Below are 15,413 nucleotides of genomic sequence, written 5' to 3'. Positions count from 1 at the left end.
GACCACGATCAGGGTGTGCGGGGCTGCGTAGGGACTCTCCGGAGGGAGGCGGTACTGCGGGTCCCACTGGGGCAGCCCGGCTCCGGGGGGGTGCGGACCGAGGCACCGTCCCTGTCTCCTCGCTGTGGCCGGTGCGGCCCCGCCCGCGCGCCTGCTTGCCTCCCGTGCTCTGGCAGGGAAGGAGTTAACCTCCCGGCTTCTCAGCGTGAATGTGGAGCTATTAATACCCACAGCCCAGCCGGCCGCGGCCGCGAGCCGCCACTGCCACTGGAGCGCAGGGAGCGGAGCCGCGCGTCCAGGGAACCTCGTCCGGGGAGCCGGCACCGGACTGCGGGGGCCAGAACTTTTCCTGGGGCCAGCGTGGACACCGCGCCAGCCTCACCCGGTCCTCACCCACCTTGCGCTTACAGGTCTCAGCCTGATCTGGAGGCCACCGGTGCCACCCACCCCAGCAGAGGAGAGAGAACTTTCTTAGGGAAACCATCCCTGCGCCTGCTGCCTGGATAGGGAGGAGCAGACAGCTGGACAGACAGATGGACAGAAGGACAGATCCTCTGCAGGCCTGTCCTCCCAGTGCTGCCTCTGACAGACAGCTGCAGGGTGGGCGGCTGAGGGGCTGAGGGCTCCAGGAGGGGCAGGGAGGGGACCTGTGGCCACCTGCCAGCCACCTCGAGTCCAGGCAGCTGCTTCCCAGGCCCAGCACGGTGTCTGGAACCCCCTCAGGGGTCAGGACAGGAGCTCCCGTGAGACAGAGCCACGGGCTCTTCACCCACCGAGGCGACGGGCAACCTGAGCGAAAAGGCGCAGGTGGCGGGCAGGCAGGTGCGGGGCCCGGAGGCCGACAGGCTGCTGACCCTGGAGCATGCTGGCTCGGGGACCCCTGCCCTGGCCAGGGATGACGCTGCCGAGGCTGCCCCTGGCCACCCTGCCCTGTCCTGGAGCTGCCTCCGGCCTGGCCCCTGGGCTGTGGAGCCGATGAGGTGCCCGCCTTCTGCCTGGTCTGCTTCCACAGGAAGGAGGAAGAGGAGCTGCAGGACGAGGTCCCTCTGCGGAGGTCAGTGTCTGCGGTGGGCAGCAGGTGGGCAGGGTGGGGACAGAGCCCTCGGCCTGGAGGTGCTGCCTGCCAGTCTGCCTGTCCGCTTCCACCATCCTGCTCAGGCTCAGCCCCGTTGTCACCAAAGCCTTCTCCCTGTCTCTCCCACCCTAGCCCCAGAGGGACCTTCCTGTCCCTCCCATGGTCACACCTCTGCTCTGCCCAGGGCCCTCCGTGGCTCTCTGGTTCCCACGGGATGAAGTCCTTTGGCTGGGCGTTGCAGGCCTGGGGAGCCAGGCTGACCCGTCCCCTCTCATCCCCCTGGGCTCCAGGGAAGCCCTGTCCAGGCCTCCCTCCCGCCTCCTCCACCCACCCGCTGCAGCCGCCTCCGCCGGGAAGGCCTCTGGTGGCCCGGGCCGCCCAGGTCTGAGCGCCTCCCTTCCTTCCCACAGACACTGGCACCCAACAGATGTCCAGCCTTTGTTGAATCAATAAGTGGAAGTTGTGTGTGTGTGTGTGTGTGTGTGTGTGTGTGTGTGACCAGGGTACAATGATGAAGGTGTGTGCGCTCTGTGATCCGGTGTTTGGGGGTGAGTGTGTGCACAGGTCTGCAGGTGCGGGTGTGAGCTCTGCGTTCCTGAGTCAGGAGAGGGGCTGCGTGCAGGCCCGAGGGGGTTCACAGCCTAAGGACTCTTATCATCCCTTTGCCAGCACTCCCCACCCCCACCCGCAGGGAAACCCAGCCTCCAGCAGAGCGTGTTCCCCAGGCTGTGCCCACGAGCTCTGGGCATGGCTGGACAATGTGACAGGGGTCACCTCTGTCCCAGGCCAGGCCGCCCAGCCTCCATCACCAACTGAGTCAGCACCGGCTTGGGTGGGGAGAAGGGCAGGTGTGGAGCAAGTCGGGCGCCCCCGCCCCGGGCCCTGGCAGGACAGGAGGGCAGGGTGGAAGCTCCTGCAGCCTGAACAGTTTCCTCCTCAACTTCCTGTGTGGGGCCCTGGGCTCATATTTCCCCTCGGTGCGCCTCTGTCTTCTTACCTGTGAAATGGGAGAAGCTCCCTGGCCTGGTTGTTCATCTACTCTGTGACAGTGACTGGGCACCCAGAGAGCTGGGAGACTCAGCAGAGAACTGGAGCCCTCGCCCCAGCACCCACGGGGTCACGGCCTGGGGGTAGAGACACAGGAGTGGGCAGAAAGATTGGGTGCAGAGTGACAGGTGCCCAGGGAGCCGGGAGGAAAGGCAGGAGCCACGAGACCCCTCCAGGTCTGTCTCGAGGTCAGATGCTTGCCAGGTGCAGCGGCCCGCGCCTGTGACCCCAGCCACTCGGGAGGCTGAGGCAGGAGGATGGCAAGTTCCAGGCCAGCTGGGCTACTTAGCAAGACACTGTCTCAAAATACAAAGGGCTGAGGAGGTTGCTCAGTCACACAGCACCCCAGCGTTCAATCCCCAGGACCAATTAAAAAAAAAAGTGCCAGTGCTTTCCCAGGGGTGACAGACACTCGAGAAAGGACGTCCACCCAGGCCCGGCAAACCGCTAGAGCGAAGACTCGGGGCTTTGAAAAAGAACTTGGGCGGGTATAGTGGTGACGAGGACAGGGTGGGGGCGCAGATCACAAAGGACCTTGACCGCTGAGCAGAGGACTTGACCCAGAGGCAGCCGAGCAAGCCATGGAGGGGACTCGAAGGCAGACAGGGGCACGTTGGGGGCCCAACAAAGTCAGCTGTGCAGGCGCACTTACTGAACTCAGGACAAGACCCTGGTGACAGTAATGTTCCCGCGTGCATGGGCACTCAGGAGGCCCGGGGAACGAGGAGTGAATCGCTGGACTCACCGGAGGTGACTGCTGTGGACACCACTCCAGGCCCTGCTGAGTCTTGTGCATCTCAGAGGGGATGGATGTGGTTTGCAACTTGAGCAAACCAGCATTTGGGAAGCTCCAGAAAGGGACAGGCACCAGCCCGAGGGCCAGGCAGCCGTGAGATCCTGCCCCCTCTTCCCTCCTCCCTCAATTTCCCACCCCCGACTTTGGGGACCTCTGTAGGGGAGGCTCCTCTACCTCCTGCTCTGGGGGTATAGCAGCCTGTGTTTGCAAGAGTAGGTCTCCTTTCTAGCTGGTGGACACTGGCCCTTTAAGGTCTAAGGAGGGGATACCGCCAGGCTGGGCTGGGCAGAGTCAGTGACCACAGGTGCCAGGTGGTGAAGCTAAAAATACTGACTGATGTGGACGCCCAGGCTGCCAGGCAGACTGGCCAGAGGGTGGAGGGAAGCTCTGGAGTACTTCTCCGCGGCTGGAGGAGGAGGGGCATCGGGTAGCGAGGCTGCTTGAGGTCACCTTGGGGGCTCAGGGGCATCTGTGGCCATCCCTGAAGACCCCCTTCCCACCTCTCCTAGCCTTCCTCCAGCTCTGGAGGGCACCGGGATTCACTCCTGAGCAGCCCGCTGCCCAGCGAGCAGCCCCAGGCACCACCTCCTGCCTCCGTGTGACCTTTCGGGCCTGACAGAGCTGGATTTTCTTGGCCACTTTTAGGGACAGAGAGGCAATGAGGATGCAGATGGTCGCTCTCTCCTGCATGGGGTGAACTTGCCCTGAGGTCTCATAGGGACTGGAGATGAAGGCGATGGAGACACACACCTCCTCGGAGGGGCTCAGGGCTTGGCAGGGACAGAGGGCTCTCCCGCGAACATGCAGCGCAGCGTGTCATCATGGAGGCGTGAGCACAGTGCCCTCGGCTGCTGCTGGGGGTCAAGGCAGCAACACATCTGCATTCGATGGAACTGTGTCGGCAAGTGTCCCCCGCGGTGTTCACCAGCCACCTGCTTGTGGTGAGGACAGCTCTCCCAACAGCAGTCTAGGCATGGCCACTACACCAAGTCCACAGGAGCTTGGCGGCAGGGAGACGACTCTACCCCATGCATTCCTTCAGGGACCCAGGTTCCTCCCGTCTTGTGACTCTGTTGTCACCCAGGACCTCAGAACTCACTGCTGGATCCTCTGCCTACAGCTGGCAGACAAAATAAGAGTGTAGATTGCACAGGAAGGTTTTCATGAGCCAAACCTGAAACCGGCTTCTTTCACTTCTGCATGCAAGCATTGGCCAGAAGGGCTCCTTGCAAGGGAAGTTGGGAAATGTAGTCCAGTGACGACCTCAAAGGGTCTTGGAGAAAATGAAAAAGTACACATGAAAACAAGTAACTGGCACAGGATCCGTGCCTACGGTGTTCATTCATTCACTCAGCAAAGTTCACTGTGTCTCTACAGAAACTGGACTGTGGAACTAGATGAGGAACTAGAAACAAGACCCGCCCTGCACCCCTGGGGCTTAACTCTAATGAGAGAGTCCAAAAAAAAAAAAACCACAAGTAAACAGACAACTATGATCATCAAGGTTCAAAACCTGCTGTTGAGGAAATAAACAGGGATAGTACAGGAGACACCCACTTTGCACAAGGTAAACAGGGAAGGTAGGGACATCTGAGACCTGGGGAGTGGGAAGGAGCCAACCATGGAAAGACTGGGGGAAAAGGCGCCCAGACAAAGAGAACTGGGGGGTGCAAAGGCCCAGAGGCAGTTCGAGTTTGGTGATTGCAAGAAATAAGAGATCAGTGTGGCCAGGGCAGGGCAAATAATAGGGACAGTGACATGGGGTGAGTCATGGGGTGAGACAGGAATGGACCAGATCACTTAAGCCTTGTCAGCCACACTGAGGAGAATGGATTTTATCCTAGATGGGATTGGGAAACCTTTGGAGGCTTTTAAGTGGGGGAAGTGATATAATCTGATTGACATTTTAAATGATCCCTGGGGCTGCTCTGGGGAGAATCAATAGCGCTGGGCCAGCATGGACAAAAAACACCAGCAGGGAGGTCACAGTGGTGCTGCGCAGGGAGGGGGAAGCACAGGCAGGGCCTGGACCCAGGGAGAAGAGATGTCTTCTGCTGTGTTTGAACCTGGTTTGTCCCCCTGAACTCATGTAGGCGCTTAACCCCAAAGTCTTATGTTAATATTAAGAGGGAAGAAAAGGAATCTGATGATGGTGTTTAGAGGTAAAACCATTGGGAAGTAATTAGATTAGGTCATTAGGGTGGAGTCCCCATGACTGGATCTTGATGACTTCATAAGGAGAAGGAGAGAGATCACACAGATCCAGGGAGATACACATGCACACCCACCATGATGTAATGCAGTCATAGAGACCTTCACCAGAGCCCATGCAATGCTACTTGGACTTCTAGCCTCCAAAACTGGGAGCTAATGAAACCTTTCTTCTTAATAAAGTAACTTGCTTCAGGTCTTTCTTTATAGCAATGAAAAGCTGACTAATTGCACCTTCTAAACATATTTAGGAGACAAAGTCTACAGAATTTGCTGATTTGTTAGGGGAAGAAGAGAATCAAAAGTGAAACTGGAGCCTGGGGATTGGATACATACATGGATGATGGGAAGCTTCAAGGGAGGGAAGAGATTTGGTGACACTCAAGAATCCTGCTACACAAACTTGGGGTACAGCTCAGTGGTAGAGTGCTTGCCTAGCATGTGTAGACCCCAGGTTCCATTCCTGCCCAGCACCACAGATATTTTTAACTTGGGAAGTATGTTAATCAGCTTTCCCTTACTGTGGCCACCTGGGATAATAAACTTAAAAGGAAGATTTATTTTGACTCACAGATCCAAAGTTTTCAGTCCATGGTTTGCTCCATTGCTTGTGGGCCTGTGGTAAGGCAGAGCATCGTGGTGGGGAGTGCATGGTAGGACAAAGCTGCTCGCCTCATGGTGATTGGGAAGCAAAGAAAGAGAGTTAGGGGCTGTGGTTCAACATCACCTTCAAGGGCACGCCCCCAATAGCCCAACTTCCTCTCGCTTGGCCCCGCCTCTTAAAGGTTCCAACACCTTTTGCCTGGTGACCAAACCTTCAACTTATGGACCTTTTGGGGACATTCCAGACTCAAGAAGCATGTGACAGGTTCAAGTGAAGATGTCAAGTGAGGACTTGCTCACGAGAGGCTGGAGCTGAGCGGAGGAGACCCTCAACCCCATAAAGATGACATTGAAAGCCAAGAGATCACACTGGCAAGAGAAGGGACAGAAGAGGCTTCAGGACTGAGGAACACCACACTGTTGAGATCATGTGGAAGAGAATCCAGGAAGTCAGCCGAGAAGAGCAGCTGGTGAAATCAGAGGATACATGTAGCCAAGGGAACCAGAGAATGTCTCAAGACAGAGAGAAGGAGCAGTCAATTGGCTTAAAAGATGCTGAACAATCAAGGAAAACAGGAACAGGTTTAGTGACATAAAAGTCAAAAGTGACTTGGATGAGAACATGTCATGAAGGGCTAGAGATGACAGCAGGTCTGAGCAGTGACTTCTGGTTAACGATGGTCTAACTTCTGTGTCCTCAAACCATATTTAGATCATAGTGAGTGAATTTTTTAACATAGGTGTGTTAGCTTTCCATCACTGTAATGAAATACCTGAGATGATCCATTTATAGGGAGAAAAGGTAGCTGGACTTGGTGGTGCATGCTTATAATCTCAGCTACTCAGGAGTGTGAGGAAGGAGGATCTCAAGTTCAAGACCAGCCTGGGCAATTTAGTGAGACCCTTTCTAATTATGAAAAATGCAAAGAGTCGAGGGTATAACTCAGTGGTCCTGCACTTGCCTAGAATGACAAGACCCTGGGTTTGATCCCTAGCACCACAAAAAGAGTGAGGAAGAGATGGGGAGGAAGGGTCTCCTTCTAGGGTACAGCCCCAGTGATCTAAAGACCTGTCACTGAGCCCCATCTCTTAGAGGTCTCAGTGACACCACCCTGAGGACCAAGGCTTATTAAACCCACGGGTCGTGGGGACATTCAATATCCCAACTCTAGCTGTATGTTTATTGGTCTTCAATCGCTTCCATAACAAATCACTACAAACTTAGTTTCCTAAAACCAAACAAATTTGTTTCCCTACAAGTCTATATACCAGATCAAAAGTGCTGAGCTAAAATCAAAGTGTCAATAAGCGAGGTCTTTCTGGAAAAATTTTTGGGACGCTATAAGGGAGAGTCCATTTTCTTGACTTTTCCAGCTTTCAAAGGGCACCTGCCTTGCCTCCGTTGGCCCTCAACTGCCTGCGGACTTGGCAAGGTAGCATCTCTTTGGCCCCCTCCCACCCCATCACTCTCCCTGACCACAGCAGGGGAAGGTTTGAATGATTCATGAGATTAGATTGGTGTCTTTGTCCTTTTTCTGTGGCAATAACAAAATACCAGAGACTGGGTGATTTATAAAGAAGAGAGGCTTATTTGGGTCATGGTTTTAGAGGCTGGGAAGCCCAAGAGCACGGCGCAGCTTCTGGTGAGGGTTTTGTGCTGCTTCAACACACGTTGGAAAGCAGAGGGGAAGTGGGCACGCGGGAAAGAGGCAGAACTCGGGGCGACTCACTTCTAACGACCCGACCTCGCTGTTGTGGGCCTTCCAGAGCAAGAACTCACTCAGAAGAGAAAGATATTCAGCCCCTGGCGACCCTGACACTTCCCGCTAGGCCCCACCTCCCAGGGCAGGAATTTAGGTTCCAGCACGTGAACTGGGGGGACACATTCAAAGCCTAGCAACTGGGGTTCACCTGAATAATCCAGCATCATTTTCTCAACTCAGAGTCCTTAACCTCAACCACATTGGCAAAGTCTCTGAGGCCAGGAAAGGTAACAGAGCCACAGGTTCCCCGGACTCCGACGCGGACTCTGCAGGGCTGGGTTCTGCCTCCCAGGGCACCCCTGCAAGAACTCTCCTCAGAGGAGGGGGCTGCAGCGGCGGCGTTTGGGGCATGAGCGTGTGGGAGCTGACTAAACAGGTGGAGGAAGGCGCTCTTTACGCAAACTGGACGCCGAGAGTGGGCACGCCAAGGAGGCCGCAGATGCCCCGCAGGCACCTGTGTTCAGGGAAATGAGAACAGAGCTGGAGCCAAAGGCAGGGGGATTGGTTTGAGAAGGGGTCTAATCCTCAGAGGTCCTTGTCCACCAGCACAGCTGGACTGGACGGTGTCCCTCTGCTCTGCAGAGCCTGGAGGTTTATTCCCCAGAGAGTATACACAGGGCGCCTGGGCCTGGGTGCTCTGAGCACCAAGGAGGGCAGCGTCTGTACCCCAGAGGTGTGGCTGCTCCTTCCTGAGGCGGGGAGGCCCCGGGCCTTCATCCCCCTTTGGGCCTCCAGAATCGGAGGGTCTGCCCTTGACTCTCTGAAGTCTCAGGAGGGCCTAAGGCGGCCCCTTCCCTCTCTGGATATATGAGTGATGAGTATTTGGTTACGGTTCTTCTGTTTCCTCTTCTAGTTCTGCTCCCTGGGTAGTTTCTGTATCCTCCAAGTGGCCTTGTGTGTGTGTGTGTGTGTGTGTGTGTGTGTGTGTGTGTGCCTGTTGGTATTAGCTCTTTATTTTATTATGTTATATTCTATTATATTATTTTTTGGTGTTGGGGATGGAAGCCAAGGCCTCACATAGAGCTCTACGTTGGAACTACACCCCCAGCTGACAGTCTGAGTTAGCCAAGAAAAGAAAATGCAGATACAGTGACCTCAGGGATTTCCCAAGGAAACGGCGCAGCCTGAACTCCCCATATTGAGCCCCCAAGTCAACTGGCCACCAGGAGGTTTCTCATCAGCTTGCTTTTATAAACCATAGTTTTAAAAATTGAGGTAGAGTCTACTTAAAATGAAATGCAAAGGTCTTAAGTGATCGATCCGTTTAAGGAATTTTGACAGATGTGTACGTACCTGTGTCGCCCACACGTGGGTCAAGGCAGAGAACGTGTCCATTGCCCCGAAAGTTACATCCATGACCTGGTCCATCGGCTCCCACCACGCCCACTGAGGCAACCACTGCTGTGATTTCTATTGGCTTTTGAAACTTCTGAAGTCCGAGCAGATAACCAGGGAGGCACATCTGAGGAAAGGCCGCCTTAGAAGAGGAAGAGCCCAAACGCACAGAATTAGGAGGAGATGGCCCCTGCAGGGAAAAGGAGCCTATTACTATTATGTTCAGAGATCTAAGAAGAAATATCGAATGATGAAACAAAAGCTAGATGCTTTGGGGGCAGTGAGGGGCAGGCTAGGTGCACTCCTCCAAGAATGAGCGGGGGAAAGAAAAAGTCGGGCTTGGAATGCAGCTCATTGTGGATCATGTGCTTAGCTGGCAAGTGCCAGGCCATGGGTTTGATCCCTAGTATGTGTGTGGTGTGTGTGTGTGGAGAGAGAGAGAGAGACAGACAGACAGACAGAGACAGAGACAGAGACAGTGACAGAGAAAGGAAGGGAGGGAGGGAGGGGAGGGAGGGAGGAAGGAAGGAAGGAAGGGAGGGAGGGAAAGAAAACCTTTTAGAAATTAAGACTATCAGCAGAAATGGTAAAGTGTTGAAACAGGGGATTGGCAACTATAGTCTGTGGGCCAAGTCCAGCATGTCTTCTGTTGTTTTTTTTTAATTTATATATGTATATATATATATATATATATATATACATATATATATATATATATATACACACACACACATATATATATATATTTAATTGTAGATGGGCACAGTACCTTTATTTTATTGATTTATTTTATGTGGTACTGAGGATCGAATCCAGTGCCTAACACAGGCTAGGTAAGTGCTCTACCCTTGAGCTGCAGCCCCAGTCCATGTCTTCTGTTTTTAAATAAAGTTTTATTGAAACACAGCTACAGGTATATCTCTAGAGCTTATCCATACTGTTCAACTGAAACTTGATGCCCATTGATTCGTAGTTCCCTGGGTTCCTCCCCATCACCCTGGCAACTGTAGAACCAACGTCTGTGAATTTACCTCGTGTAAGTGAAATCCAGCGGCACCTGTCTTTCTGTGCTGGTTGATATCACTCAGCACAAGGCCCTTCTCCAAAGTGTCCACTTCTGCAGAATGTTTTATTGTTGAATATTACAGTAATGCAGAATTTCCTTTTTTTTTTTTTTCATACTGGGGATTGAACTCAGGGGCACTCAGCCACTGATCCACATCCCATCCCTTTTTGGTATTTTATTTAGAGACAGGGTCTCACTGAGTTGCTTAGCGCCTCTGCCCTGCTGAGGCCGGCTTTGAACTCGAGATCCTCCTGCCTCAGCCTCCTGAGTTGCTGGACTTACAGGCCTGCACCACCACACCGGCCAGAATTTCCTTTTTTCTAAAGGCTTCAAGGGTTCCATTGTATGTACACGCCACGTTTCCTTTATGCATTCATCTGTTGATAGCGCAGGGGCGCACGCCTGTAATCCCAGCGGATGGGGAGGCTGAGGCAGCAGGACCACAAGTTCAAAGTCAGTCTTAGCAATTTAGCAAGGCCCTAAGTAATTTAGTGAGACCCTGTCTTAAAATTTAAAAAAAGGACTGAGAATGTAACTCAGTGGTAAACACACTTGGGTTAGATCCCGAAAAAGACACTTGAGTTATTCCCATAGCATAATTATTGTGAATAGTGTTGCAGTGAACACAGGGTCACTGATGTCTCTTCGGGATCTTGATTTCAATTTTTCCAGATAAATACCCACCCGTGGGATCCTGGACCCTGCGGTAGTTCTGCTTTCAGTTTTTGAGGAACCTGCGTGCTGGTTTACATAGTGGCTGTACCACTCTGAATTTCCATCAATGACTTACAAGAGTTCCAACTGCTTCAAGTCATTGCCAGCACTTATTTTTTCTCGAAAATTGCCATTCCAAGGGGTGTGGTTTTGATGCACATTTCCCTGATGATTAGTGACACTGCGCATTTTAAAAAATACCTATTGGCCATTTATACGTCTTCCTTGGAGAAATATCTATTTACATCTTTTGCCTTTTTTTTCCAGTACTGGGACCTTAACCCATTTTTAATTAGCTTACTAGGTTGTTGTTTTGTTTTGTTTGTTTTTTGGTACTGGGGATTGACTCAGGGATACTTTATCGCTGAGCTATATCCCAGCCTTTTTTTTTTTTTTTTTTTTTTTTTCTCCCTAGAAAAAGAAAAAAAAAAGTTTTATTGCTTTGCCAGCAAAGGAGAAACACAGGGGACTCCTGTCCCAGAGGCTGTGATTCTGCCCATCAGTAGGAACAGGGGGCTTTTAAAGAGGTGACTATCTGGAGTTGTATTCACTTGTTAATGTGGGAGACAGTCATTTCTGAGATCTTCTGGTGCTATCCACAAAGTCCGGATTACTTCCTTCCTTTGGTGGGTGTGCACTCAGGACAGGTAGCTGTCTAGGATGGAGAAGAAAGTTAATCCTGTTTCCCCTCAGCTAAGCTGCTGAGGATCTCACTAAATTGCCCAGGCTGACTTTGAACTTGGGATCCTCCTGCCTCAGCCTCCCCAGTTGCTGGGTGCACAACCATGCTCAGCTAAGTTCTTTTTTTGTTGTTGTTGTTTTCTTTTTGCTATTGAGTTATATTTTTTTGGAGATCACCTCTTAATCAGATGTATGGTTTGCAAATATCTTCTCTCCTTCGCAGGTGGCCTTTGTGCTCTGTTGATGGTTTCTTTTGCTCTACAGAAGGTTTTAGTTTGATAAAGTCCCAGGTTGTGTTTTGCTTTTGTTTTTTAATTCCGGTACTGGAAATCAAACCTTGGACCTCTCTCATACCCTGCAAGGGCTCTGCTACTGACTTACACCTCCAGTCCTTTTTATTTTATTCTGATCAGGCTCTCACTAAATTGCCCAAATGGCCTCAAACTTGCAATCCTCCTACCTCAGTCTCAGTCCCGAGTAGCTGGGATTAAAGGCATACGCCAATTCACCTGGGTTCTATTTCTGGTTCTGTTACTTGCTTTTAGTGTTACGTCTGTACATGAGTGTGTGCAGGAGCTTTACTCAGAACTGCCAAAACTTGGAAGCAAGCACACTGTTCTTCAATAGGTATCTTCACATAATGGGCTGAGCAATCAAAGAAATGAGCCATCAGGCCACAAAACGCCCTAGAAGAGCCCTAAGTGCATATTGCTAAGTGAAAGAAGTCAGTCTGAAAAGTACTGTGTGACTCCAACATTATGATGATGTGAAAAAACCAAAACCATAAAAACAGAAAAGATCAGTCTGCCAAGGACTTGAGGGGAGAGAGGCAGGGATGACTGGGTGGCGCAGTGATGCTATTCTCTTATTTTATTTTATTTATTTAATTAATCAGTTTATTTATTTATTTACTTAGGTACCAGGGATTGAACCCAGGGGCACTTAACCACTGATCCACATCCCCAGCCCTTGTTTTTTTTTTGGGGGGGGGGTGGGGTGGGGAGGGAGAGTACTCGCTAAGTCGCTAAGTCGCTTAGGGCCTCACTAAGCTGCTGAGGCTGTCTTTGAACTTGCCATCCTCTGTTTCAGCCTCTTGAGCCGCTGGGATTGCAGGCGAGCGCCACCATGCCTGGCTGTGATACCATGCTCTATGATGCCGTCATGGTGGATCCATGACACTATGCTTTTGTCAAGTCCCATGCAAACTTGAACTAACGACAGTGCATCACTCCTGGTTCGTTAATGGTAACGAGCATGCCACACTAATGCAAGATGTTAATAACAGGATTTGTGGGGGAAGGACTATGTGACAAAGCTAAAAGATCGCCTCTTGGTAGATTCAAGCACTTTCTGCTCAGTTGTTCTGTAAACTTAAAGCTTCACTAAAAAGAAAGTCAATTACAAAAAGGGGAAAAAATCAGAGGATTCTATCCAGAGCTGTAACTGTTTCCACAAGATGTAAACATAACCAGTCTGATGGATATTACGATACCACTGTATTGTGGGGTGGGGGACAGGAAGTGGAAGTGGGCCAGAGGGGGAGAGGACACAAAGGAGCTAAATCCTCACCTCCCAAAGCGGGAAACTGTTCTGGAGAAAACATGGAGGTAAAAAAATTACTAATGATCAGTTGAAGGAGTTGAAATGATTGTCCTTAAGAGGCTGGAAAATGGCCAAGTTTGGTGGCCCACGCCTGTAATCCCAGAGACTGGAGAGGCTGAGGCAGGAGGATCTTGAGTTCAACACCAGCCTCAGCAACCCTAAGCAACTCAGTGAGACCCTGTCTCTAAATAAAATGTAAAAAAAGCGCTGGAGATGTGACTCAGTAGTTAAGCGCCCCTGGGTTCAATCCCTGGTGCCCCTCCCCCCAAAAAGCAGGTCATGGCCAGGTGTGGTGTAATCCAGCTTCTCAGGAGGCTGAGAGAGGAAGATCCAAGTTCAAGTTCAGCCTGGGCAACTTAGCAAGACCCTGCCTCAGAATAAAAAGGGCTGGGTGATAGATGGCTTGCCTAGCACATGCAAAGCCCTGGGTTCAGTCCCCAGAAGGGCATGGGCGGGTAGGGGGAGCAGAGGAACCAAGAAATGGGGAGAGACGTGCGTCAAGGAGAAGACCCCAGGGCTCAGGAGGGTGGCTCTGGGGAAAGAACAGGGTGACGGCCCAGGAGGAAACGAGGTCCCTGCGCCCGTGTGCAGTGGGGTTGGCCCTACGGGAAGGGCCCTCCTCCCCCAGCGGTGCCTGGGAAGAAGCCCGGGATCAGGGCGGGTCCGTCGCGCTTGTGCTGATGGAGGGAGACAGTGGAAGAGAATCGGATCCATGTGTTTTCCCGGTGAAGTGGGAGCCAAGGCTGGCAGAGAGAGGAGGTGGGAAAAGAGTGAGCCGAGACCTTGCTGTGCGGCTGGGGTCTGCGGACCCACTCTGGCAGCACCTGGGGCTGGGGAGACGTGCAGAGCCGCTGGCCTCTCCGAGATCCCTAGATTTATTCACAAGTGAAGGGGAATCTGAGAAGCGCTGCTGAGAGAGACGAGGGAGGAGCGACGGCAGGCAGAGTGGGTCTGCGCCAGCGACGCGTGCCCCTTGGAGGTGTGCCCCTGAATGAGAAGGGAAGCCACCAGCCTGGCGTGGGGCTCGCTGAGTGCGGGCGGAGAGCGGGCGGGGCTGGTGCTGAACCGAGCAGGTACTCAGCAGCAGCGGGGGCGCGACTGGCAGCGGTCCCAGTGTGGAGGCGGAGCCGGGCGGGCTGGGTGGACAGTGGCAGGGCAGGGTGCTGGGTAGGAAGAAGGCGAGGTAGGGGTGGGTTGCCAGTCTCTGTGAGGTCAAAGAGCTTCACACGCAGGCCCGGGCAAGCGATGAAGAGGACAGAGGGACAGAACAGAGACGGAGATTTCAGAGGGGCGGGCGATTAGCAGGTCCTCTGGCGGGTACCAAAGGAGTGGAGAGCTTTAAAGGTGGCGCCAGGATGCCAGGGCACTGAGAGGCCAGCTCCAGACTGCCTGAGATCTCCCCCGCCCTCCCTTGTGAGCTCTGTACCCCCAAAATCTAACGGTGGTGGGAGAGGACACTGAGTTTTCTGACCTGGCTGGGGATTACAATGTGCCCCAGTTTGAGAACCTCAGTGTAGACAGAGACCCAGGTTCTAATAGAGAAAAAGAAAAACAGGAACAACAAGAAGGACCACGGGGATGGCACAAATGAAGACCTTGAATTCGTAAAAGGGCCTTGGGTGGACCCGCTGGGTAGGGGCTGCAGGTTCAGGGCTGTGCAGAGCAGAAGATGGAAATGTGAGTGATCCAGACAGTGAACCGGGCTCTTCCCACCGCCGTCCCTTGGTCTGCCCTGCACTGTAGCAGATCGGCCACTAGAGGGAGCGCTGCGCTCACACAAGCGGGGACTGGCACCGCAAAGTCTCTTTCTCTGACAACTTCAGTGTTGGAAGTTGGGATTTTGCAGCCTCATACCCTAGGTTTAACCCCAGGCCCTCTACTTCGGGTCTTTGAACTTGGCCAGGTTACCCAAAGCCTCTATGGCTTCATCAGTCATAAAATGGTCACACCAGGCCAGGTGTGGTGGCACACGCCTGTGATCCCAGTGGCTCTGGAGGCTGAGGCAGGAGGATCGAGAGTTCAAAGCCAGCCTCCGCAACTTAGCGAGGCGCTAAGCAATTCAGCGAGACCCTGTCTGTAAATAAAACATAAAACAGGGCTGGGGATGTGGCTCAGTGGTTAAGCAGCCCTGGGTTCAATCCCTCCATACCCCCGCCCCCCACAAAAAAATGGGCCCAGCGCTAATTGGTTCTTCTGAGCTGTTCCAAGGATGGTTGAGAGGAAGCAGCACCAGAGTGAGAAGGCTGGTCTTAGTGATGATGGAGGAATGGAGGAGGTTTTGCCATGGCCGCTGTCTCCTGGTTCTCTGCAGTCCCTCTGCCCAGCCTTGTCCCGGGCCAGACACAGGGAGAGAGATGGAACTCCACCTCTGGGGTACAGGAGAGCCGGGAGGGATGTGGCCCCAGAAGTGCCACACTCCCTCCTGCTGCCCAAGGGGTCACTGGCTGTGCCCTTGCCTGGCAACCACGTCACCCATGGAGAAATGTCACTGCCCAGCACCCAAGCTTCTCCCTCCTAGCA

At 52.9% G+C, this 15,413-nt stretch overlaps 1 protein-coding gene across 1 annotated transcript in view; it reads left to right on the top strand.

The window, feature by feature from the left end:
* The first annotated feature begins 263 nt into the window (after nucleotides 1-263).
* Sbk1 (SH3 domain binding kinase 1) overlaps nucleotides 264-15,413 on the top strand; it is a 51,159-nt gene continuing 36,009 nt past the window's right edge. The window contains exon 1 of the mRNA XM_047533885.1: nucleotides 264-1,054. The gene's annotated coding sequence lies outside the window, so the exon portion shown is untranslated. The remainder of the gene's footprint in view (nucleotides 1,055-15,413) is intronic.

The sequence above is a fragment of the Sciurus carolinensis genome, chromosome 18 (assembly GCF_902686445.1).
Source record: "Sciurus carolinensis chromosome 18, mSciCar1.2, whole genome shotgun sequence".
In the NCBI taxonomy this organism is placed as follows: domain Eukaryota; kingdom Metazoa; phylum Chordata; class Mammalia; order Rodentia; family Sciuridae; genus Sciurus; species Sciurus carolinensis.
The sequence above is the reverse complement of the archived record's forward strand: the minus strand, read 5'-3'. Positions and strand labels throughout refer to the sequence as shown.